The 24,636-nt window shown below is 42.1% G+C and overlaps 1 protein-coding gene across 11 annotated transcripts in view; it reads left to right on the forward strand.

Moving 5' to 3' along the window:
* PPP6R3 (protein phosphatase 6 regulatory subunit 3) overlaps nt 1–24,636 on the forward strand; it is a 160,987-nt gene that overhangs the window by 36,317 nt on the left and 100,034 nt on the right. For 4 of the 11 annotated variants that reach the window (XM_009185463.3, XM_009185466.3, XM_003909438.4 and 1 more), the window contains exon 2: nt 23,322–23,472. The gene's annotated coding sequence lies outside the window, so the exon portion shown is untranslated. Of the gene's footprint in view, nt 1–6,598; nt 6,841–16,628; nt 16,648–18,064; nt 18,202–23,321; nt 23,473–24,636 lie in introns of those variants that run through there. The other 7 variants (XM_017948183.3, XM_021925461.2, XM_021925464.2 and 4 more) reach the window with 5 other exon arrangements.

Genomic DNA, 24,636 nt, shown 5'->3' on the forward strand with positions numbered 1-24,636 from the left:
TTTGTTATCTGTGGCCAGAAAAATTACCCCAGTTACCATTTTACCAGCAGTTCCAGTCAGTTTTATGTTAATACATTTTAAAATTTGTTTTATTGGGGTAAATTTGAACATGCAGAAATTGAACAGTATAATGAAACTATCAATTAACCCAGCTCCAACAGCCATACACTCAAGGCCAGTCTTGTCCCACTTAACTTCCCCATTTCCCACCTCTCTTCTATATTGTTACTACTTAAAAACTCTATTGAATTACAGTAGAAATATAGAAAAGTACATATAATAAGCAGATTTTCACAAGCTGAAATCCACCTGGGCAATGTCCACTTCCAGTTACGCCCTCTTTAGGGGCAGCCCGTATTCTAACAGCTAACAGCACCGATTAGCTTTGCCCAGTTTTATTTCTATTAAATAGAGTCTTACAGTAGGTACTCTTATATCTTTCTCTTGATGTTGTTTGTAAGATTATTGAAGTCATTGCATACTGCTGATTATTTGTTACTGGTGCTTCACAAAATTTTGTCATAGGAAATTGTTCTGTTGTTGATGGACATTGGATAGATGGTAGCTTTGGGCTGTTACAAATAGTGCTGCTCTGAACATTCAGTTTGTGTCTTTTGGTCAACGACATACGTATGCGTATCTGTTGTTCAGTATACCTAAGGGTGAAACTGTTAGGGCATAGAGGTGTATGTATAGTGGTGGCATCTACTAAAGCTGTTGCACCAAATTAGGCTTCCATCAGCAGTGTGTGAAAGTTCCACTTACTCTGGATCCTCTCCAGTGTTTCATATTTTTCATCCTTTTCATTTTAGCCATGCTGGTAGCTGTGTAGTGATGTCTTATGGCAATTTTAATTTACAATAGTGAGGTCAACTGCCTTTTCATATGTTTATTGGTCATTTGGATATCCTTTTTTATGAAACATGTTTAAGCCTTTTTTTAAATATTATCTTTTTTTTTGTTTGTATTACCTTTCTATTTTTTTGCTGCATAATAAATTATCCCCAAGCGTAGTGGATTAAAACAGCAATCAACATTATCTTGCAGTTTCTGGGAGTCAGAAACTTGGGAGTGGCATGGTTGTCTGCTTCTGGCTTGGGTGTGATTAGCTCTCTGAAGCCTTCGTAGATCTGCTGGAGAATCTGTTCTAAGGTGCCTCATTCACGTGCCTGGCAAGTAGGTTCTGGTTCTGGCTCTGGCTGTTGGTGGGAGACCTCAGGTCTTTTTCACATCAGCTTTTGCTAGGGATGTGTTAGTGTCCTGTTCTCAGGACATGGTGATAACTTCTCATTGAGAAAGTGATTCAAGAGAAAGAGCCCCAAGTGTGGAAGCCGTCATTTTTGTGACCTAGTCTTGGAAGTCACGTAGTGTCTAGCTTTCCCATGTTCTGTTTGTTAGAAGAGAGGCACATTGTGCACTTTTTAAAAAGTGACAGAGTCTCACTCCGTCACCTAGGCTGGAGTGCAGTGGCGCGATCACAGCTCACTGCAGCCTTGACCTTCCTGGCTCAAGGGATCCTTCCACTTCAGCCTCCTGAGTCGCTGGGCCCACAGGTGCGTGCACCACCACATCTGGCTAAGTTTTGTATCTTTTGTAGTTGGGGTTTTGCCATGTTTCCCAGGCTGGTCTCAAACTCCTGGGTTTGAGTATTCCTCCCACCTTGGCCCTTGAAAGTGCTGGGGATTATAGGCAAGAGCCACTGTGCCCAGCTGAGATGTATTTTAAAAGATCACTTGGTAGGATTTTTGTATTTTGGACAGGCATCTCTTGTCAGATGTATGTATTGTGAATATCTTTATTCTGTGGGTCCTCGTCATGTCTTTTGAGGTGAAGAAGTTCTATTAAATTTTTTTTCCTTTATAGTCCAGTTTTGTCCATTATATTTTGAAGATATTCAAATAATTATTGCTTCTTCTATAAATATGTCAGTATATGTCCTCAGAGAATAAGGACTCTTAACCGTAACAACCACAAAACCTCACATCTTAAAAATAAAATGAACACACAATTGCTTGACATCATTCAGTACTTAGACTTGAAAGTTCCAGTTGTTTCATATAACTTTTTTGTGTGGTTTTCTAATTTTGGCAGTGGCAAATCAGGATCCAAATAAGAGCCACTGTTTTTTTTTTTTTCAGTCTGTGGGTTCCTCATTTTTTGCTCTTCTCCCACCATGCTATCCATTTGTGGGAGGACTGGGCTTCTTGTTTTGTGGTATTCCCCACAGTGTTGTGTAGCTTCTGTTTTCTGTGCACTGGTAGTTGGATCTTGAGGAAGTTTCTCTTGGAGAATAAACTTTGTTGGACTCTCACTTTAAACTTTTTTTTTTTTTGAGACGAAGTCTCAACTCTGTTGCCCAAGCTGGAGTGCAGTGGCACGATCTCAGCTCACTGCAACCTCCACCACCTGGGTTCAAGCAATTCTCCTACCTCACCCTCCCAAGTAGCTGGGACTACAGGCATGTGCCACCACGCCAGGCTAATTTTTGTATTTTTAGTAGAGACGAGGTTTTACCATCTTGGCCAGGCTGGTCTCAAACTCCGGGCCTCAAGTGATCTGCTCGCCTTGGCCTCCCAAAGTGCTGGGATTACAGGTGTGAGCCACTGTGCCCGGCCTTCAAATTATTTCTTAAAATGCATGTGTATCCAGAGTTTAAACTGAAAGAGTTGTTTTCTTAATTCCAACTGTATTTTTAAAGTATCATTCAACTTCAAGTAATAATTAAATTTTTCATGTTTTGTTTATAAGTGAATGTATGTAAATGATACCAATTTTTTGGCCACTAATTAATTCAGCAGATACCTTGGGTGCCTGCCCTGGGCCAATCCTAGCGCTTTTTGTGCTTTGGTCATACGGTAAGTCCTCACTTAACACCATTAACAGGTTCTTGGAAACTGCAAACTTAAGCAAAATGACATAGAACTAAAACAGTTTTATCTACCTCATCAGTGTTATAATGGGATGGCATTATCCAAGAAGCTGCCATATGTCATTTTGCTTAAAGTCACAGTTTGAAAAAACCTGTTGACACTATTAAGTGAGTACTTACTGTGTACATGGTTAAAGATGATGGACATGGGGCTGGTACCCTCATGAAATGCTCAGGACAGTGTTTCTACGAAAGACAATACAGGCTATGTATGTCATCTTACATTTTCTAGTAGCCACATGAAGAAAGTAAAAACCACGTAAAACTAATTTTAATGTTTTATACAACCCAATATATCCAAAATATTATTTCAACATATAATCAGTAGGAAAATGAGATATTTTCACTTTTTTTTGTACTGAATCTTTGATTCCATTGCATATTTTATACTCTTAGTACCTCATAGATCAAACTAGTCACATTTCAAGTGCTCAAAAGCCTTATATGGCTACCATAGTAGGCATTATATATCAGAATTATTATTATTGTTCATGCTCACATGGGAGTTGCAGGAGGCACTGACCAAGAACCCAAGTAAACAATGGGTTGGAGGGGCCAGAGGAGACTGGGAGATGAATTAGGAAGCTGTGTCCACAGGGTATCTTACAAGATCTTTATGGATGAATGCACACGCCAGTTTACCTTATTCCAGGCCATGGCAAAAAATGCAGAGAAGGGAAAGTGTAAGGCGGAACTGACAATGTTTTGGTGAATTGGATTGAAAGGGAAAAGAGGCTATTTTCCGGGCTGCCTTTCACAACTGGGGTGTGCCTTTTACTGAGATGGGGAGAGCATGGTGAAGAGGAGGTTGGATTGGGTGGGCAGTGTGTGATGGAGAGCAAAAGCTCCATTTTGGAGATATACCATGTGCTTGTGAGATATCCGAAGGGAAATGTCTGCTAGTCATCGGGTTACCTGTGTTTGAAATGCCATGATGGTTGTTTTGGTTTTATAAATTTGGACCTTAGTTGTGTTTATGGGGAGGAATTTTTTTTTTTTTTTTTTTTTGAGACGGAGTCTCACTCTGTCGCCCAGGCTGGAGTGCAGTGATGTGATCTTGGCTCACTGCAACCTCCGCCTCCCAGGTTCAAATGATTCTCCTGCCTCAGCCTCCCGACTACCTGGGACTACAGGCATGCACCACCACGCCTAGCTAATTTTTGTATTTTTTGGTAGAGACAGGTTTCACCATATTGGACAGGCTGGTCTCAAACTCATGACCTTGTGATCCGCCTGCCTCAGCCTCCCAAAGTGCTGGGATTACAGACATGAGCCACCGCGCCTGGCCTGGAGAGGAATATTTTAAAAACCCACGGAAATGGCTTTGTTTATTCAACAGAACTTGTCTTGAATCTCTCAGCGCTTTTGTTTTAGTTGCTGGGGAAACAGCACAAATAAAACAAATGTGAATTTACTTCGAGCAAATGTGGTGCACTCAGGAAAGTGTGCTAGGTCCGCAGCCTGACCTCTGTGGGAGCCTCTGTGTTATCAGTGGGACAGAAGAAGGAAGGAAGGAAGGAGAGGAGCAGCCCTCCAACTAGGGAGACTGAGAAATGGCCAGTGAGAAAACGAGTGTGTGACATCAGAGAAGCCACGCGAGGAGAATGTTCTAATGAGGAGAGTCTTCTGGGGGACTGCCTTGCATGCTGCTGAGAGTGAGGTGTAAGTGAGGACAGAAGAGTTTCATTTGGATTTAGCCCCATCTGGAGGTTGTCAGTGACTTGAAAGAGCAGTGGTAGAGAGATTGCAGATTGGAATGAGGTGAAGAGGGAATGGTATCAGACAAAGGACTCTTTTTCTTTTTTTTAAATAACCCCTACAAATCATTGAGAAGACCAACCCAGTAGAAAAGTAGACAAAGTATATAAACAGACAGTTGGCAGAAAAGTAAAGTATAAATGGTTCTTAAATATATGAACAGTGCTGAACCTCACTCAAGAGAAAAACAAATGCACTGTTGACCAGGTGTGTGGAAACAGGCTTTCACACATCACTGGGGGAATATGGATATACCTGACCTCCGTGGAGAGCCACTTGGCCATGTACTAATTAGAAGCGCACATTCTTTCATCCAGCAGATCCACTTCTGGAAATGCTGGCATATTTTTGTAATAGCAGAAAGTGAAAACTAAATGGTCATTAGTGGTGGCCTGGTTAAATCAGCAGTAAAACAAAGGAACGTCTATACCAGGTAAAGCATTATATTCCTGAAGAAAGTATACATTTTTTTTTTCTTTTTTTCTTTTTTCTTTTTTTTTTGAGACGGAGTCTCGCTCTGTCACCCAGGCTGGAGTGCAGTGGCCGGATCTCAGCTCACTGCAAGCTCCGCCTCCCGGGTTCACGCCATTCTCCTGCCTCAGCCTCCCGAGTAGCTGGGACTACAGGCGTCCGCCACCTCGCCCGGCTAGTTTTTTGTATTTTTTAGTAGAGACGGGGTTTCACCATGTTAACCAGGATGGTCTCGATCTCCTGACCTCGTGATCCGCCCGTCTCGGCCTCCCAAAGTGCTGGGATTACAGGCTTGAGCCACCGCGCCCGGCCTACATTTTTTTTTTTCTTACTATGCCATAAGTCAGGTTCTTTGAGAGTTACTTTTTTTTTCGTTAAAATTTGTCAAGATTGAGAAACATACAGGTGGGTCTGGTATAGGCCACACAACGTATATAGAAAGGTGCCTTTGAAAAGAGCTGTGTAGAGCTTGTCCTTCTGCCCTGACCCTCTACTTTTCCGCGTTTCACTTAAGTCAGTAGGCTATATTCCCTTCTCCAGATACCTGTTAGGATTCTTTAGAGTGGATTATTTCCTATTTCATATATGTACTAGGCTATACACCACAGGAAAGGGTATCTTACAATATCTTTATGGATGAATGCACACTTCAGTTTACCTTATTGCAGCTAAAAGTAATTGTACCTCTTGTCAAGAGAGCATCCCGTTTGGCTCACTGACAAAGGAAGCAAGCTCCTGATGCAATTTGAGAGTTCTGAAAGCAGCAAATGGGGATTCTACTTCAGCTGTCTAGTGTGGGAAGATTTTCTTGGTCAAGTTTTTGTTGGGGGGAAAGAACAGTCCAAACCTTTGTGAGCTGTGTGTTCTCACCCCAGCTACATGCACGTGGCTATTTAGAACTTTTTGCAGTTTGGCCTTCTTTGGAGATAGCAACGTGTTTTTACATGTGGACTAAAGCAAAAATGAAAAACTAGGCACATGCCAGTAGACCAAATCAGCGTCCTAGCAGAGCACACTGGCATTGTACAGTTTACATCCTCTGTCACTGGGGTCTGGCTTCCCTTTACTTCATTTCTTAAGAGTTTACACTGGTATTTCTTTTTTTTTTTTTTTGAGACGGAGTCTCGCTCTGTCGCCCAGGCTGGAGTGCAGTGGCCGGATCTCAGCTCACTGCAAGCTCCGCCTCCCGGCTTCACGCCATTCTCTGGCCTCAGCCTCCCGAGTAGCTGGGACTACAGGCACCCGCCACCTCGCCCGGCTAGTTTTTTGTATTTCTTAATAGAGACGGGGTTTCACTGTGTTAGCCAGGATGGTCTCGATCTCCTGACCTCGTGATCCGCCCGTCTCGGCCTCCCAAAGTGCTGGGATTACAGGCTTGAGCCACCGCGCCCGGCCTACACTGGTATTTCTATTTGTTTTTCTTTATTTCTTTGAGTATCTTGGTTTCACTTATTTTATTTGTTCTTTTCTATGTCTTCTTAGATCTAAAGGAATGAAGAATTTTAGGATTTGAAGTGTCTTAAGTAATCATTTAATCTAAACCTCTCATTTGCAGATAAGAAAACAAGCTCAGAGAGATGTGGTGACTTGCTCAAATAGTGACAGAACTTCCTCGGCCATATGGAGGGGTCATATAATACCCTTGTGTCCTCAGTTTGAGGTACCTCCCATAATTTTAAGGGGTATGTGGCTTTAATTACATTACTATTTGAATGAAGAATATTAATTTATGTGCTGCACTAGTTCATTTAGAATCATGGACACAATCGAGTTGAACTCTTCTACATTTTTTGGTTGAGAAAGTTAAGACCTAGAAGATGGAAATTTATTCATCCAAGATTACAGACCATAAACATTTATTCTGTGTTTAGATTTTTTTAATTGAATTATTTTTATTTATTTATTTAGAGAGAGAGGATCTTGGTATGTGTGTGCTTAGTTTTAACGTGAGTCAGAGCAGTGCTATCTAGTAGAACGTTGTATTAGGTTGGTGCAAAAGTAATTGCAGTTTTTGCAATTAAAAAGTAATGGTAAAAACCATGATTACTTTTCACCAACCTAATATAAGTAGTTGAAATTAATTTAAAATTCAACTCCCAGGGGAGTGGGGTGGAACAACAACAGAAAACCAGCTCCTTTGCCTGTACTAGCCACGTTTCAGGTGCTTAGTAACTGTGTGTGGCTGTGGCATTGGACCGCTCAGCTGCAGGTGCTTAGTAACTGTGTGTGGCTGTGGCACTGGACCGCTCAGCTGTAGAGTGTTTCTCTTTCTTGTTAATCTTGTTTTTAGAAATGTTAGTGGTGGAGACCAAGGCATGTGAGTATGACTAGAATTGCCAGCTACACATTAGAAGGTTTAGGTTTAAAACTGGGAGTAAAGGGCTGGGCGCGGTGGCTCAAGCCTGTAATCCCAGCACTTTGGGAGGCCGAAACGGGTGGATCACGAGGTCAGGAGATCGAGACCATCCTGGCTAACATGGTGAAACCCCGTCTCTACTAAAAAAAAAATACAAAAAACTAGCCGGGCGAGGTGGCGGGCACCTGTACTCAGGAGGCTGAGGCAGGAGAATGGCGTAAACCCAGGACGCGGAGCGTGCAGTGAGCTGAGATCCGGCCACTGCACTCCAGCCTGGGCAACAGAGTGAGACTCCATCTCAAAAAAACTCTTGGAGCTTGGGATAGTGATACAACTAGTCCTGGCCTGAGCCTTTTCTTCATTCATGTTTTATCCTTTTTTTTTCTTTATTTTTGGACACTGATAAGAACCTGTATGAGATTGTTTCTTTTTTTCCCCGCCGTGTTGTAGGTATCTTGTTTTACCAGTTTATTAGGTTGGTGCAAAAGTAATTGTGGATTTTGCCATTACTTTTAATTGCAAAAACCACAATTACTTTTGCACCAACCTAATAAAAGTCCCAACCTTAGGCTCGAGTTCTCCTGGGCTCAAGCAGTTTTCTTACCTCTGCCTCCTGAATAGCTGGGACTGTAGGTGTGCACCACCACACCTGGCTAATTTTTGTATTTTTGATAGAGACAGGGTCTTGCTATTTTGCACAGGCTGGTCTCTAACTCCTGGCCTCAAGTGATCCTCCTGCTTCAGCCCCGAAGGTAAGGTGTTGGGATTGTGGGCATGAACCACTACACCCAGCCCTTTATACTTAAAAAAAAAAATTTCCTAACTGTAAATTGATAAATTATAGCTATTATTTATAGGGTACAAAGTGATGTCATGATTCATGTATATAATGTAGAATAATTAAATCAAGTTAATTAATATTCATCACCACAAATACTTTTTTGTGGGGAGAAAATTGGAAATTCTCTTTTTGATTTTGAAATGCACAGTGGGATGAGTATTTACTACATTCACTATGTTATGCACTATATCTCAAAGAAAAAACCCTTTTTTCCTCGTAATTAAGGCTTTGTCTCCCCTGACCATCATCTTCCCCATTCCTCTCACCTTCCAGCAGTCTTTATACACTTTTCTCAGATAGTAACCACTTGATTGCCAAGATTCCATATAAGAAGTTTTGGTGTTTTTTACCTTTGTACTATGGATTATGGAAGTTTCAGCTTTTACATCAAATAAAGGTTGATTGTGTACCTTGGCTGAATCCACTAAATACAGCTTGGTGATTGGGATCATGTAGTCATTTGTACCTTTGCTGTGCGTCCTTGCCCACTGTTGTTACAATAGGCAGAGATAGTTCTTTGGGTCCTACTTCAGATGTCGATGTACTAATTTATGACTTGGTTGTATTTTAATAGCAGCTTAGATTGTGTTGGCTTCATGTATACCTACAGTGATTTGAGTGTCCATTAGGGTACATAGCCAGACAATAATGTAATCCAATTAGGTGCCAAGGTGTTTACTTCAAGTACTTTACATACATGATTTTGCTTTTAGAAGGTGATAGTATGGATTTACCTTGGGTGTTTTGTACTTTACACAGTAGTCTTTTTGCGTTTTTTTCCTTTTTTTTTGGTATGGTGATTATTGATTAATGGCTTAGAAGCCTTGATACTCCTACCTCGGCCTGCATTAAAATGGTTGGTCTTTCTGAAATTGATTGATCGAGTTGCCTATATATAGATTTTTGTTGGAAGATGCCTCTGAAGACATGGGAATTAGGTTATTTATCAATAGTCATGTAAGTTGGTTGTTTCCTGATTATGGGCATTTGTGCAGTTATTTTTGATGGTTTTTGTATTTAAAATTTTGTGGATGATTTTTAAATTTACAGTGTGCTATGCATTGAAGGTAAAAATGGTGAACAAATCCTCGGCCGGGCGCGGTGGCTCAAGCCTGTAATCCCAGCACTTTGGGAGGCCGAGACGGGTGGATCACGAGGTCAGGAGATCGAGACCATCCTGGCTAACACAGTGAAACCCCGTCTCTACTAAAAATACAAAAAACTAGCCGGGCGAGGTGGCGGGTGCCTGTAGTCCCAGCTACTCGGGAGGCTGAGGCAGGAGAATGGCTTAAACCCGGGAGGCAGAGTTTGCAGTGAGCTGAGATCCGGCCACTGCACTCCAGCCTGGGCGACAGAGCGAGACTCCGTCTCAAAAAAAAAAAAAAAATCCTCGTAGAGATGAATTATCTTCCCATCTCATTACCTTCCATCTCTTCAAATTTGGGTGTTTTAGAAAATGTGTGAGGGTACTTGCAGCAATGGGATTGTTGAGATCTGCATTAGGAGGGCATTCTGAGGTGGCCTGTCCTGGGACTTCCTGATGCCGGTTAAAAAGTAGAGTTCTTTGCTTTTGTGTGTCCAAGCTTTGTGGTACCACCTGTGTGTCTAATGGAGAATGCACCTTTTTTTTTTTTTTTTTTTTTTGAGACAGAGTCTCGCTCTGTCGGCCAGGCTGGAGTGCAGTGGCACAATCTCAGCTCACTGCAAGCTCCGCCTCCCGGGTTCGTGCCATTCTCCTGCCTCAGCCTCCCGAGTAGCTGGGACTACAGGTGCCCGCCACCTCGCCCGGCTAGTTTTTTGTATTCTTTTGAGTAGAGACGGGGTTTCACCCTGTTAGCCAGGATGGTCTCGATCTCCTGACCTCTCGTGATCTGCCCTTCTCGGCCTCCCAAAGTGCTAGGATTACAGGCTTGAGTCACCGCACCTGGCCGAGAGTGCATCTTTAGTTGTGTATGATATATGCTCTCAGGAGGAAATGCTTTCTTGCATGTTATGCAATAGCTATGGTTTCCTCTTGTGAGTTTACATCAAGAATATCATGGTATTTATATTAGAAATTTATATGAGGCTGAGTGAGGTGGCTCACACTTGTAATCCTATCACTTTGGGAGGCTGAGGTGGGAGGATTGCTTGAACCTAAGTGTTTGAGACCAGCCTGGGCAACATAGCAAGACCTCATGTGTAAAAAAAAAAAAATTTTATGTGAGAGGATAGGGAGCAGATTACTGCTGCTCTCCCCCCCAGCCCACCCAAACTGAGTTTTTTGACTTTTTTTTGTTTGTTTTTTGAGATGGAGTCTTGCTCTCGTTGCCCAGGCTGGAGTGCAATGGCGCTATCTCGGCTCACTGCAGCCTCCGCCTCTGCCACCACGCCCGGCTAATTTTTGTATTTTCAGTAGAGATGGGGTTTCACCACGTTGGCCAGGCTGGTCTCGAATTCCTGACCTCGTGATCCCCCCACCTCAGCCTCCCACAGTGCTGGGATTACAGACGTGAGCCACCACGTCTGGCCAGCTTTTTGTTTTTAAATAAATTTAGTGTCCATGTAAGAGTGATTTGGGGTAAATTCTTTATTTTCCTCGACTGTAAAACAGGGAAGATGATGATAATTCCTTTATTTTCCTCGACTGTAAAACAGGGAGGATGATAATAATAGGATGGAAAAGCACTTGTACAATGCCAACACAAAAGGTTTGTAAGGATGGTTTTCATTCCTGCTCTTCTCAAATTTTGTGATTAATTAAGCAAGTTCACTTAGATGCTGTTTAGTTGAGAATTTGTGGTTTTGGTGTTTTAGTCCAAAGCAGTCCTCATTCTGAAATGTTATTTTTATCATTATGTTGCACTTGCATTCTCTTTATTGGTGTTCGTCAGAGTCAGCAGTACTGAAAAGAAGAGAAATCTTGTGACAGGGTTAGGTTGTGTGACGGGGTTAGGTTGTGGGACTGTTGAGAAAAATGCAGTCTGTTGAAGGAATGATTGGCTAAAAATAAAAGTATACTATTTTCTTTTCCTGTCTTGATTTCTTTTTTGGAGAGAAGGGGCTTTGGATTCATTCCTCTAAGAGAATAGTCTAATGCTATCAACTACTCAACCACATCTGATATTATTGATGATTAAAACCATAGTCTTCCTCGTTAGCTTCCATGATGCTGTGCAGCAGAGCCCAGTGTTTAGGAATAGCCTTACTCTAAACATGTCCTTTAATTATGATGTAAATAGAAATTAAATACTTGGATAATTCCTCCCTTTTCAGCTTTAGTGTTCTTTAGGGAGCACCTTTCATCATCCTCATGGATTCCACCCTCATCTGTTTATGTTTAACTTTCAAAGCATCTCTTTGTGGCTTGGCTTTTTTTAATGGTCTTGTGCCATAGTATGTCTGGATACTGTCAGTTAAATTCTTTCCCTGTGAGAATAGGAAACCTTGGATCTTGATTTTTTCAACTATGCTTGTCTAACTTCTCCTTCACCATCAATACCTTCTCAGTCCCACAGGGCTTAAAGCAGATTTTAGGTTTTTATTTTGCTTCTCTGTTTTTTTTTTTTTTTTTTTTTTTTTTTTTAAACCAAGTCCTGCTTAATTTTTTCTATAGCCACTGGTACCATGTTTAAAGCTTTATTTTTATATTAGAGTCATACATTGTTGAAGCAACAAGAAAATTTAGAGTTAATTTATTCCAACTCTCTTATTTTTATTTTTGAGACAGGGCTTCACTCCCGTCACCCAGACTGGAGTGCTATGGGGCAATCTTGGCTCATTGAAACCTCTGCCACCTGAGTAGCTGGGACTAGACACAAGCCACTGCATCTGGCTAATTTTTTTTTTTTTTTTTTTTTTTTTGAGACAGAGTTTTGCTCTTGTTGCCCAGTTTGGAGTGTAATGGCACAATCTCAGCCCACTGCAACCCCTGCCTCCTGGGTTCAAGTGATTCTCCTGCCTCTGCCTCCCGAGTAGCTGGGATTACAGGCACCTGCCACCACACCTGGCTAATTTTTTTTTTTTTTAAGTAGAGACGGGGTTTCACCTTCTTGGCCAGGCTGGTCTCAAACTGTTGACCTTAGGCGAGCCACTGTGCCCGGCCTTTTTTTTTTTTTTTTTCCGATAAGTTTTGTAGAGGTGGGGTCTCACCATGTTGCTCAGGGTGTCCTCTAACTCCTGAGCTCAAGTGATTGGCCCACCTTGGCCTCCCAAAGTGCTGGGATTACAGGCATGAGCCACTACTACACCTGGCCTATTTTATTTTATAGATGAAGAAATGGATACTCAGGTTAAGTGATTTGTCTTAGCTTCTCATTACCTGTGTGAACTGATATTACAGCTCTGTGGTCTCTCAACATTTAATACTTCTTCCCAGTCCAACATACGTCTTTGGGTTTTTTTTTTGTTTTTTTTGTTTTTGTTTTTTTTTGAGACAGGATTTTGTTAGGTAGCCCAGGCTGGAGTGCTGTGGCGCGACACAGTTCACTGTAGCCTCGACCTCCTGGGCTCAAGTGATCTTTCTGCCTCATCCTCTCGAGTAGCTGGGACCACAGGTGTGCGCTACCATGCTTGGCTGATTTTTAAAATTTTTGTAGAGAATGGGGTCTTGCCATGTTACCCAGGCTGGTCTCAAACTCCTGGGCTCAGGTGATCCTCCTGCCTTAGTCTCTCAAAGTGTTGTGATTATAGGCATGAGCGCCAGCATTTTTTCTTAAAAACTTCTAAGTTTTCTTTAAGCTAAAGTTTTATATGTCCATATTTTGGAGTCAACTATTCTAGGAGATTGGGTAAGACAAACAGGAGTCCTTAAGTATCCCACTCTCTTTTTTCCCTTTCCTGAAGATAGTGTAATACTTTGGGCTGTTTTAACCAGTTAAAAATATATATTTACTTCCATATGTCTGAAGATTATATTTGAAGACTTCATACTTGTGTGTATACTTGCGGATTTTTTTTAGTTCTAAGCAGTATCTATTGATTTTCTGACATGGAAGATAAGGATTGGCTCTCACTTCTTTCCTTTATTGCACCTTCATTGCCATTTTCTGTCTTCCCTATCCACCCAGTAGAGGTTTGTTAACATTTTGGTTAAATCACTATTTAGTTTTTTCATTACAACCATGTATATACTACATTATGACCATGTATACTTTTTTTTTTTTTTGAGGCAGAGCCTTGCTCTGTCGCCCAGGCTGGAGTGTCATGGTGCGATCTCAGCTGACAGCAACCTCTGCCTCCCGGGTTCAAGCAATTCTCCTGCCTCAGCCTCCTGAGTAGCTGGGATTAAGACATGCGCCACCACGTCCGGCTAATTTTTGTGTTTTTAGTAGAGATGGGGTTTCACCATGTTGGTCAGTCTGGTCTCAAATTCCTGACTTTGTGATCCGCCTGACTTGGTCTCCCAAAGTGCTGGGATTACAGGCATGAGCCACCGCACCCGGCCCATGTATACTATTTACAGCTGTTAAGTGGTAAATTACAAATGCTTTCCTTTCCTAAACAACTTTTGGTTTCCTCTGGAAATGTGTTACTGTGTTACTGTGTGTTACTGTGTGTGTGTGTGTGTGTGTCTGTCTGTGTGTGTCTGTGTGTGTGTCTGTCTGTGTGTGTGTGTGTGTGTGTGTGTTTTGAGTTGGAGTCTCACTCTGATGCCCAGGCTGGAGTGCAGTGTCGGCAGTCTCAGCTCCTGGCAACCTCTGCCTCCCGGGTTCAAGTGGTTCCCCTGCCTCAGCTTCCTGAGTTAGCTGGGATTATAGGCATGTGCCACCATACCTGGCTACTTTTTGTATTTGTAGTAGAGACGGGGTTTTGCCATGTTTGCCAGGCTGGTCTTGAACTCTTGACTTCAGGTGATCCACCTGCCTCAGCCTCCTAAAGTGCTGGGATTAACAGGTGTGAGCCACTGCGCCCAGCCGTGTGTGTGCGTATGTGTGTGTGTTTAAATGTACTTATCACTAATTTAGCCTCAGACTTTTAGCCAGTTACATGTTCAGATCTTCCCTGAGCTTTATCCTTTTGAAGGAATCTTTCTAGTTTGGACTGCTGGCCCTCCCATTCTGCGACCTTTGGGGTTCTTTTTGCCTCTTTTCTCCCCACTGGATCTCCTATTCCTGTGTTCTGTGTTACCTTGTTGCTCTCACTGGTTTTAGTGGAGCATAGTTGCCAGTAGTTTTCAGTGAGAAAGGTGTGTAGGAGGTAGATCTTTTGAGACTGTGTATCTTTCTGTGTACTCGTGATTGATATAGTTTAACTGGGTATATGCTTTTGGGTTGGGAAAATTTTTCCTTCTATTTTAGTCTGCTCAGGATTGCCATAACAAAATATCATAGGCTGGGTGGCTTAAACAACAGAAATTTATTTTCTCACGTTCTGTAAGCTAGAAGTTCAAAATCAAACTTCTTGCTAATTTGGTTTCTAGTGAGTGGCCTCTTTCTGGTTTAGAGACACCATCTCTTCTCACATGTGGTGCCAGTCATCATACCAGATGACACAGTCTGGAGCACCATAATCAAATGTTGGAATCAGAATCCCTGAAGATCAGAATCTCTAAAATTCTGAAAATCACAAAAGATTAAAATCCTGGGTGTTGAAACCCTGAAAGCCAATTACTAGGGAAGGGATTAGTATGTTTTTTGTTGTACATAGGATAGTTGCGTCACGTTAGATGGAACTATTACCTTGTTATTGTCTTTATTCATAAATTAAGTATGGTTTAAGGAGATGCGTGTGGGTGCCAAGTTGACAATAGGTGGACTTGTGGACTCAGTTTTAGATGACACCTTAACTAAGGAATACCTAGAATCCTGGTGAAACATTAGGTTTTGGCTGTGTCTGTGAGAGTATTTCCAGAGGAGATGGAAAGATTCTCAAAACAGCATCTAAATGCACTTGCTTAATCACAAAACGTCAGGTATGAATGTCTGCCCTTACAAACCTTTTGTGCTGGCATTGTACAAGTGCTTTTCCATTCCTGTTATTAGTCGTTATCCCTATTTTATAATTGATAATACCTCATTCACTAATGCGTGAGTCTGAGTGGGCTGCGGGGAAGATCTGCCCTCAGTGTTGGCGGGCACCATCCAATCAACCAGGGCCCAGACAGACTCTTCTGCTGCCTTGGACGTGAGAAATCCAGGGTTGCCAGCCTTTGGACTCCAGGATGTACACCAGCAGTGCCTTTGGGTCCTGAGGCTTTTGTGGACTCAGAGCTAGAGATCACTGGTGTCCCTGGTTCTCAGGCTATTTGGATTGAGCCTTGTCACCGGCATCCCGGGGTCTTCAGCTTGCCTGTCGTGGGACTTCACAGCACCATAATCGCATGAGCTCATTCCCCGCATAAATCCCCTCTCATGTATCTGTATACATATCTTATCAGTTCTGTCTTGCTGAAGAAGCTTAATACAAATCTGGTATTGGGGAAGTCAAATATTCCTTCTTACTGTGTTTCTTAAAACACAGTGGAACAGATCTGTGAAATTGTTCCCTTGCAAAAAGGCTGTGGTAAGTGTATGAGACTACTTAATGGTGAAAGGTGAAAATGTTAAAGTTAATTATTATTGGGGCTATGAAAGCAGAAAATTGCTTAATTGCAACAGCTGGACACAACAGACTTTGAAACAAACAGCGTGTACTTACAGAGTTTGAAGACCACAACCACTCTTCAAATACAAGTGTAACGAGTATTTTGAAGATCATAGACGTAGATCTGAAAACAGACAAAAACTACAAGAAATCTCTTCTGCCAAATTATTCAGTCCTATAAGACTTCTGCCCATTCACACGTAGCGCCAGTTTGCTATGCTATGTATTTAGTCTTCACATCATTTTCAATACTAGGGGTGTAAGTGGTATATATTCTTTTTGTTTTCTGCATTTTTTGCACATTTGACTCCATGTTGACTTTGTGTGTAAGCATTGTACATATGTGTAAAACTGTTGAAACTTCCTCAGTAAATGAAGAGATGTCCTTTTTGTGTATCCGCATTTGTGAAAGACAAAATTCAAGATCTCGGCTCTCTGAGCAACTGCATATGTGATGTTGATCCATCGTGGTTTTTTGTAGATCTCATCAAAAGACATAGGTTGTCTATCATGGTAATTTAGATGACTGCAGTTATAAAGCTCAGTGCATACAATTACCAACCGTAGTTATATGCATTTTAATGTATGTACGAATGAATGAGTGAGACAAGATCTTGCTTTGTCACCCAGGCTGGAGTGCAGTGGCGTGATCATAGCTCTCTGAAACCTCAAATTCTTGGGCTTTAAGCGACTCTCCTGCCTTAGCCTCCTGAGTAGCTAGGACTATAGGTGCGTACTCGAAAGTCCAGCTAATTAAAAAAATTTTTTTTTGTAGGGGTGGGATCTTACTATGTTGCCCAGGCTGGTCTTGAACTGGCCTTTTTTTTTTTTTTTTTTTTTGAGATCGAGTCTCGCTTCTGTCAGCCCAGGCTGGAGTGCAGGGCGCCGACCTCGCCTCACTGCAAGCTCCACCTCCGGGCTCACTTCATTCTCGCCTCAGCCTCCGAAAGTAGCTGGGACTACAGGCTCACCACCACGCCTCGCTAGTTTTTTGTATTTTTAGGTAGAGACGGGTTTCACCATGTTAGCCAGGGATGGTCTCATCTCCTGACCTCGATCCACCCGCCTGCCTCCCAAAGTGCTGGGATTACAGGCTTGAGCCATCATGCCCGCCTGAACTGGCCTTAAGCATTCCACCTGTCAGAACCTCCCAAAGCTCTGGAATTTCAAGCTTGAGCCACCATGCTGGCTGTTATATGCATTTATGCATTTCGTTTTTTTTTTTTTTAACCTATTTCTTTATGAATGTGGTTTGTCTGCTCATAACTGTTAGTCTACCCATGTGACTGTCATAATTAGACATGAATTATATCTTGTATCCTTGCAAAATATGGCGCGTGGATTATTACTTTTTGAGACAGAGTTCCGTTTTTTCACCAGGCTGGAGTGCAGTGGCCGGATCTCAGCTCACTGCAAGCTCACCTGGTTTACGCTTCTATTCTCCTGCCTCAGCCTCCTGAGTAGCTGGGACTACAGGTGCCCGCCACCATGCCTGGCTGGTTTTTTGTATTTTTTTAGTAGAGATGGGGTTTCACCATGTTAGCCAGGATGGTCTCGATCTCCTGACCTTGTGATCTGCCCGTCTCGGCCTTCCAAAGTGCTGGGATTACAGGCTTGAGCCACCACACCCGGCCTGATTATTGCCTATTTTATTGTGTAAAGTGACCTATGACGTGTTCTCTCATTTTTTTATGTTTCTCAAATCCCCTTTATTTTTTATTTTTTGAGACAGAGTCTCACTCTGTTGCCCAGACTGGAGTACAGTGGCGTGAGCTCAGCTCACTGCAACTTCTGCCTACCAGGTTCAAGTGATTCTCCTGCCCCAGGCTCCCGAGTAGCTGGGATTACAGGCGTGCACCACCACGCCCGGCTAATTTTTGTATTTTTAGTTGAGATGGGGTTTCACTGTGTTGGCCAGGCTGGTATTGAACTCCTGACCTCAGGCGATCCACTTGTCTCAGCCTCCCAAAGTGCTGGGATTACAGGAGTGAGCCACCATGCCTGGCCTGAAATCCCCCTTTAAAAATGTAAATACATGTCTTTGAAGTTTTTTTAAATTATTTTTTCCAGAATTACAGTTTTTGGATTTTGATCTTTTGGAATTGTAATTTTCAGGATTTTAGACTTTAGAGCTTTTATCTTTCAGGCTCAAAAGGAAAGAACATCTCCCAGGACCAGATGTGGAGTAGTTGGGAAGTGGAGAGAAGCTGAAGCCCAGGCCCAGCACCAGGCTCAGGGCCCAGGCGCTGCGGGGGTCCCAGCCATTAACAGAGCTTCATGCAGGTGGGCAGCTGGAGCCAGGGAGGCTCACTCTCTTGTGAAACGAGCAGAAAATAGGCCAAATTCTGCTGGGGGCTGCAGGTTTTACAGAGCAGCTGGTCTCCTCAGGCAAAAAAACACATACTTTGTGGAGGCCAGGAACTGGACCAGCCTGCTGGGGCTTGGTAACTCCATCCATAACATCCTCAGGGTCTCCACAAGGCAGACACAGCGCAGTACCATAGGAGATGGCCGGGACAAAGAACGAGGAGCTGGCGGGGTGAGGCGGTGGGTAGGGGGCGGGCAATCCTGAAACAATGAGAAGAGCATAGAGAAGAGAAAGAAAAGTCATACCAGCTCAGAAGAGCTTGCAAACTGACTTTCAAAACCACGCCCAGAAGTCTTTTTTTTTTTTTTTTGGTGAGACAGAGTCTCGCTCTGTCGCTGTCGCCCAGGCTGGAGTGCAGTGGCGCGATCTCGGCTCACTGCAAGCTCTGCCTCCCGGGTTCACGCCATTCTCCTGCCTCAGCCTCCCGAGTAGCTGGGACTACAGGCACCCACCACCATGCCCGGCTAATTTTTTTTGTATATCAGTAGAGACAGGGTTTCACCATGTTAGCCAGGATGGTCTCGATCTCCTGACTTCATGATCCGCCTGTCTCAGCCTCCCAGAGTGCTGGGATTACAGGCGTGAGTCAACACGCCCAGAATTCTAATGTTCACAAAGTTATCCAGTCAATAATTAGAATCCACTGCAGATGAGCATTCAGCATTCGGGATTGTGGCATTCAAGATTGTGTCTTTCGAGATTATGGCCCAGACTGTCTCAACATGGCCTTTCCTTGGGTTCATGTGCATGTGGTGTCCCATAAGGACACGAATCCTGTCGAATCAGGGCCCCACGCTTATGACCCCATTTAACTGTAATTACTTTCGTTCTCCAAATATAACAATGCTGGGAGTTAGGACTTCAACATATGAATGGAAGAGAGAGGGAACAGACATTCAGCCAGAACGCATCTCTTCAGAATTCTTTAGACATTGCCTCATCATTTTTTTATTGTAATAAAATACATCTAACAAAATTTCCCATCTTAGCCATTTTAAGTGTACGGTTTAATAGTATACCTTCATAACATTGTGCAATCATCACTATCCTCCATCTCCTCTTCTGCTTTCTGGTTCTGATTTTGACTATTCTGAGTACCTCCAATAAGTTGGAATTACATAGTCTTGTGCCTTTATCAAAAGACATTTTTGTCATTTTTGTGACTGGTTTATTTTACTCGGCACGTTTTTATGGTTCATCCACATCGTAGCGTATATCAGAATTTCCTTTTTAAGACTTGAGTAATATTCCATTGCATGTATATACAGGTTAAGCATCCCTAATTGGAAAATTCGAAATGCTTCAAAGTCTGAAACTTTTTGAGTGCCGACACGATGCCACAAGTGGAAGATTCCACACCTGACCTCATACAGCACATGTGACCTCATGTGACTGGCTGCAGTTAAAATATAGACACACAATACACAGTTTATTTAAAATATCGTGTAAAATTACCTTTAGGATATATGTATAAAGTACACTTTAAACACAACTTAATTATATGTTTAGATTTGGGCCCTATCCCAAGATATCTTGTTACGTATATGCAGATATTTAAAAATGCAAAAAAATGGAAATCTGAAATACTTCTGGTCTCAAGCATTTTGGACGGGGATGCTCCATCTCTGCCATACTTCACTTGCCCATTCGTCTGTTGATGGACACTTGGGTTACTTCCATGTTTTAGCTGTTGTGAGGAATGCTGCCGTGAACACGGTACACAAATATCTTTTCAAGACCCTGCCTTCAGTTCTTTTGAGTGTAGAACCAGAAGTGGACTTGCTGGGTCATATAGTAATTCTGTTTTTAGTTTTTTGAGGAATGAACATATGGTTTTTCCATAGCTGCTCTACCATTTTACATTCCCACCAGTGGTGCGCAAGAGTTCCAGTTTCTCCACGTCTTTATGGACACTTATTTCCTTTTTTTTTTTTTTTTTTTTTGTCTTCTTTCCCTATAGTAGCCATCCTAATGGGTGTGTTGTGTTACTTCACTTTTTTGTTTTCTGTTCTTGAGAAATCTGAAACTATTCATATTTTTGGTTGTAGAAGACCTAGGCTCTTCTTTGTGCCAGGGTCATGCAGTTTAACAGTAATGTTCCTTGGTGTGGGTCTGTTTTCAGGAACATTTTTGGGAATTATTTATCTGATTTCCTCCCTTCTGTTTTTTGTTCTCTCTCTCTCTTTTTTTTTTTTTTTTAAAGAACCTACCCTGTGGGTTGGATGTTGGAAAATGTTGCTAAAATGTTCCATTTTAGGCTTTCACTTTTCTTTCCTGTTTTCTGATTGTCTTTTCCTCTAACTTGCATTTTTCTGTTTGTTTTGCTACTTTTTATGGTAGAGGCTTTCTGGAGGTGTCTGGTAATCCTTGATTTTTATTCATATTTAAAAGTCAGGGATACACAACAGAGTTGGAACATATGAAATTGACATTCCTTCCCAGCTTTGTTCACTACAAAAGGACAGAGGAAGTGCCAGCCCCAGTATCTTTGAACGTACTTTGCTCTCAGACCTTCATTTCTAAATTACATCCCCCACTAAAAGGAACCAAGACTCCTTGGAGAAATGGCAGATTTCGAAGTCGAACAGAGAATGCATAAGACAAATCCAGAACATGTTACATGAGGAAATGAGGAAGTGCTTGAGAACTAGGAAAAGCACACAAGAGCATGCTGGAAGGGGCTCCCACTGGCTAAATGTGGAACAATTTGAACATCAGAGTGAATAATGATGTTAATTGGCCAGGCACAGTGGCTCACACCTGTAATCCCGGAACTTTGGGAGGCCAAGGCAGACGGATCACTTGAGGTCAGGAGTTTTGAGACCAGCCTGGCCAACATGGTGAAATCCCGTCTCTACAAAAGATATTAAAATTAAGCAGGCATGGTGGCGATTGCTTGTAATCTCAGCTATTCAGGAGGTTGAGGCAGGAGGATCACTTGAGCCCAGGAGGTGGAGGTTGCAGGGAGCCGAGATCGCACCACTGCACTCCAGCCTGGGCGAGAGAGTAACACCCTGTCTTCAAAAAAAAAAAAATAAATGAAAGTTAATAAAATACGAATCTGTGAGTCCATACTGATGACATAAGGAAAGAATAAATGGGAAAGGGCCGGGTGCGGTGGCTCATGCCTGTAATCCCAGCACTTTGGGAGGCCGAGGCAGGCGGATCACGAGGTCAGGAGATCGAGACCACGGTGAAACCCCGTCTCTACTAAAAATACAAAAACTTAGCTGGGCATGGTGGCGGGCACTTGTAGTCCCAGCTACTCGGGAAGCTGAGGCGGGAGAATGGCGGGAAGCTGAGGCGGGAGAATGGCGTGAACCTGGGAGGCGGAGCTTGCAGTGAGGCGCCTGTAGTGCAGTTACTCGGGAGGCTGAGGCAGGAGAATGGTGTGAACCCGGAAGGCGGAGCTTGCAGTGAGCCGAGATCGCGCCACTGCACTCTAGCCTGGGCGACAGAGCGAGACTCTGTCTCAAAAAAAAAAAAAAAAAAAAAAAAAAGAATAAGTGGGAAGAAGGGAGCATCCCTCACTGAAGTTTGAATGCCAGGAGGAACCGTAGACTGCCTCAAAAAACCTCATCATTTTCATAACTGAGTATCAGTTGATTCAGACAAGAGTTGCCAGTTGGCACTAAAATTACTAGATGAACGTTCTAAGAACATAGTCTCTAAGTATTGTTCTACAAATTATGAATTAATTACTAAGGAAAATGCTCACTTTACAGTGAAGAAATCTGGCAAATATAATTTTAACCAAGTGATTGAAATTATCACCAATAATGGGGCAAATTGACATCATCTTGTCTCTTTCTGTGTTGCTCTGGGAGAAACAAAGCTTCATTTATGTAGTACTACTGCCAGAAACACATAACCCATATTCTTCAAAGATGTCAGTGAAATGAATGGAAAAAAATGTTGAACTGTTTCAGATGAGAGGAAATTAAGGAAATAGGACTTTCGATGTGATACACAATCCTAAATTGGAAGGAAGAGGGATTTGCCATAGAGGACCTTTCTGTTTTGTCTAAGGACTCCAGCAGCATAGCCACATGGTCTGTTCTCATTTTAAGCAAAAATTTGGATGATTATACTTTTTGCAGTGTATATTCAAAAACCACCTAACTGGTAAAATATTTTATTTTTAAAATTAAATATGCTCATTTTAATTTGCACCTAGGCTTGTTACTGTTATTTTTGTTGATTGATTTTAACAAATGTTTAACATAATTTATTATCTTACTTGAGGAAAAATGTTGATATCACAATGTAGTAAGAGTTTTATGGGGGAAAGACATTAGATGAACAGCATTGTTTTGGGTATGCCTTGTAGATTGCATTCTTAGAAGATTTCTGGTTTTTGTTTTTTTTTTTTTTTTTGGCCCTGTCAGGCTTCACTACTTAGAAGAATTCTAATTAATTCAATGTCCACAGTTTAAGTCTTTTTCCGCAATATTAAGCTATATATGAAGTGCGTGCCTTGGAAGATAATTTCTATCCTTTTCATGTGCAGTGTTTGGTTAATTGACATTAGAGATTTAATTTGAGTATAGCTAGAACTTCAGTGATCTTAATGTCATGCTTCCTGACATTATTATTAAATGTATTAAGTGGACTGCTAGGGGGCATTTAAAGGAAGGAAATTGTAAAATTTTAGTGTTTTAAAGTGTGGTGCCTTTATAGTGGACCCTATGTTGGATAAGAATAGAATTGATGTTTTCAGAAGACAAAGGTGAGAATATGTATTTTTCTTCTTCACTCATTGATAGTGCTATTATGACATCTGTATTTACTTCTGAGCTACTGTAAAGTAGGATACAAGCTGTAATGTAGGATACTGTAATGTAGGATAAAAGCTAAGGTAGAGAGCTGACAGTACCTTTTTTCTTATGTTCGTATAGAAAAATTTTAATGATTAACTAGAACTTCTCAATTCCCTGTGGTATAATTCTGTGTGACCCAAGACCCTGACCCAGTATGCTTTAATGGCAGCTATCATTAAATGTGATTATCTGCTTTTTTTTTTTCTCTTTTACAGGAGAGCTTGTTTCATATCCATATCCCACTTTTTTCCTGCTAATCTGCTAATGCGGTAAATTGGAGGAAAACTGTTACCAGGATAACCTGTAATGGGCAAGGAGCCACCAAGAAGAAAACATTTCTTTTAATTTTTAAACTTGTTTTGAAAGGTAAGAACGTTATGATTAGCAGGAGTTTCCTTCCATTAATGACATCAAGGAAAGCTATGGTTCTGTTGTGAGACCCTGGAGTCGTAGCAAACCAGGTGGAGACCAGTCTCTCTGAGCTAGGTGCAGTATGGTTCTGTGGTACTGTGGTATTTTTAGGAAGTTAAATGACACCCTCTTTAGTCTGCTTTGGTATATCTTAAATCTGCAGAACTCAAGGGATTCTAAGTTTACAGGGGGTTATTGAGAGGGGCGCCAAAGACCAGCCAGGCCTAGTAAGCTGAAGTAGCAGCATGCAGAGAAAGAGTCGCCACCCAGGCCACTGCTTCCAGGGCACTGGGGCTCTCTCTTTGTGTTTGTTTTTGTTTTATACCAGCAAAAGGACATTTGACTTGTGGTCAGTCACTTGTGTCTTTCAGAGTCCTAATCTCCATCACTTTAGAACTTTTTATTCAAGATTAGAGATTGAATTTGCATATTGGACTTTTGGCCCAGTTGACACTAGGAAGTGGCAGAAGTGGCACAGTAGTTCCTTTTGGGGGAAATGCAAGCATAGTTAATCAAATTTCGTTTGTCCCCATTGTATCTCTAGAAGGTAGACAAAAATCATTTAATCATCTACCTTCCTGAACTGGTGCTAGCTCTAAGACTTGAAATTTTAGTCACTTTTTACTCGGCTTTGTTTTTATCCTGATGAGCAGTGATTTACCAGGGCCTGTTGGTTCTACTCTTGACTCTTGCAACTGTCTTTTTCTTTTTGTTTCCATGGCTGCAAAGCTAGGTCAGACTTTGTTGCCTGGGGAGATCCTAAGGTGGTTTTGCTGTGAGGGGTCTGTGCTTCTGACTGCCAGGTGGATGTTTCATAGGCATGTAAAATACTACTTTGCATATGGTGTCTCCTCAGCCCCAGCCCCTGAAGAACAGTCCTACTCAACCCTTGCAGTTCCCCTTGCACTTAAACAGTGACGTCCTATTCTTGCCCCCGGTATTCAGATTCTTGTACACAACTTAGGATTTCCTCAACTTCACCTCCATATTCTTCTGCCTGAATCCCATGTGGAGAATTCTCTGCAAGTATTCATTCCCCTTGTGGCTCCTTGTCTCATAGAGTTTTTTTTGTTTGTGTTTTGAGATAGGGTCTTGCTCCGTCGCCCAGGCCAGAGTGCA

This window comes from Papio anubis, chromosome 12 (assembly GCF_008728515.1).
Source record: "Papio anubis isolate 15944 chromosome 12, Panubis1.0, whole genome shotgun sequence".
Lineage (NCBI taxonomy): Eukaryota > Metazoa > Chordata > Mammalia > Primates > Cercopithecidae > Papio > Papio anubis.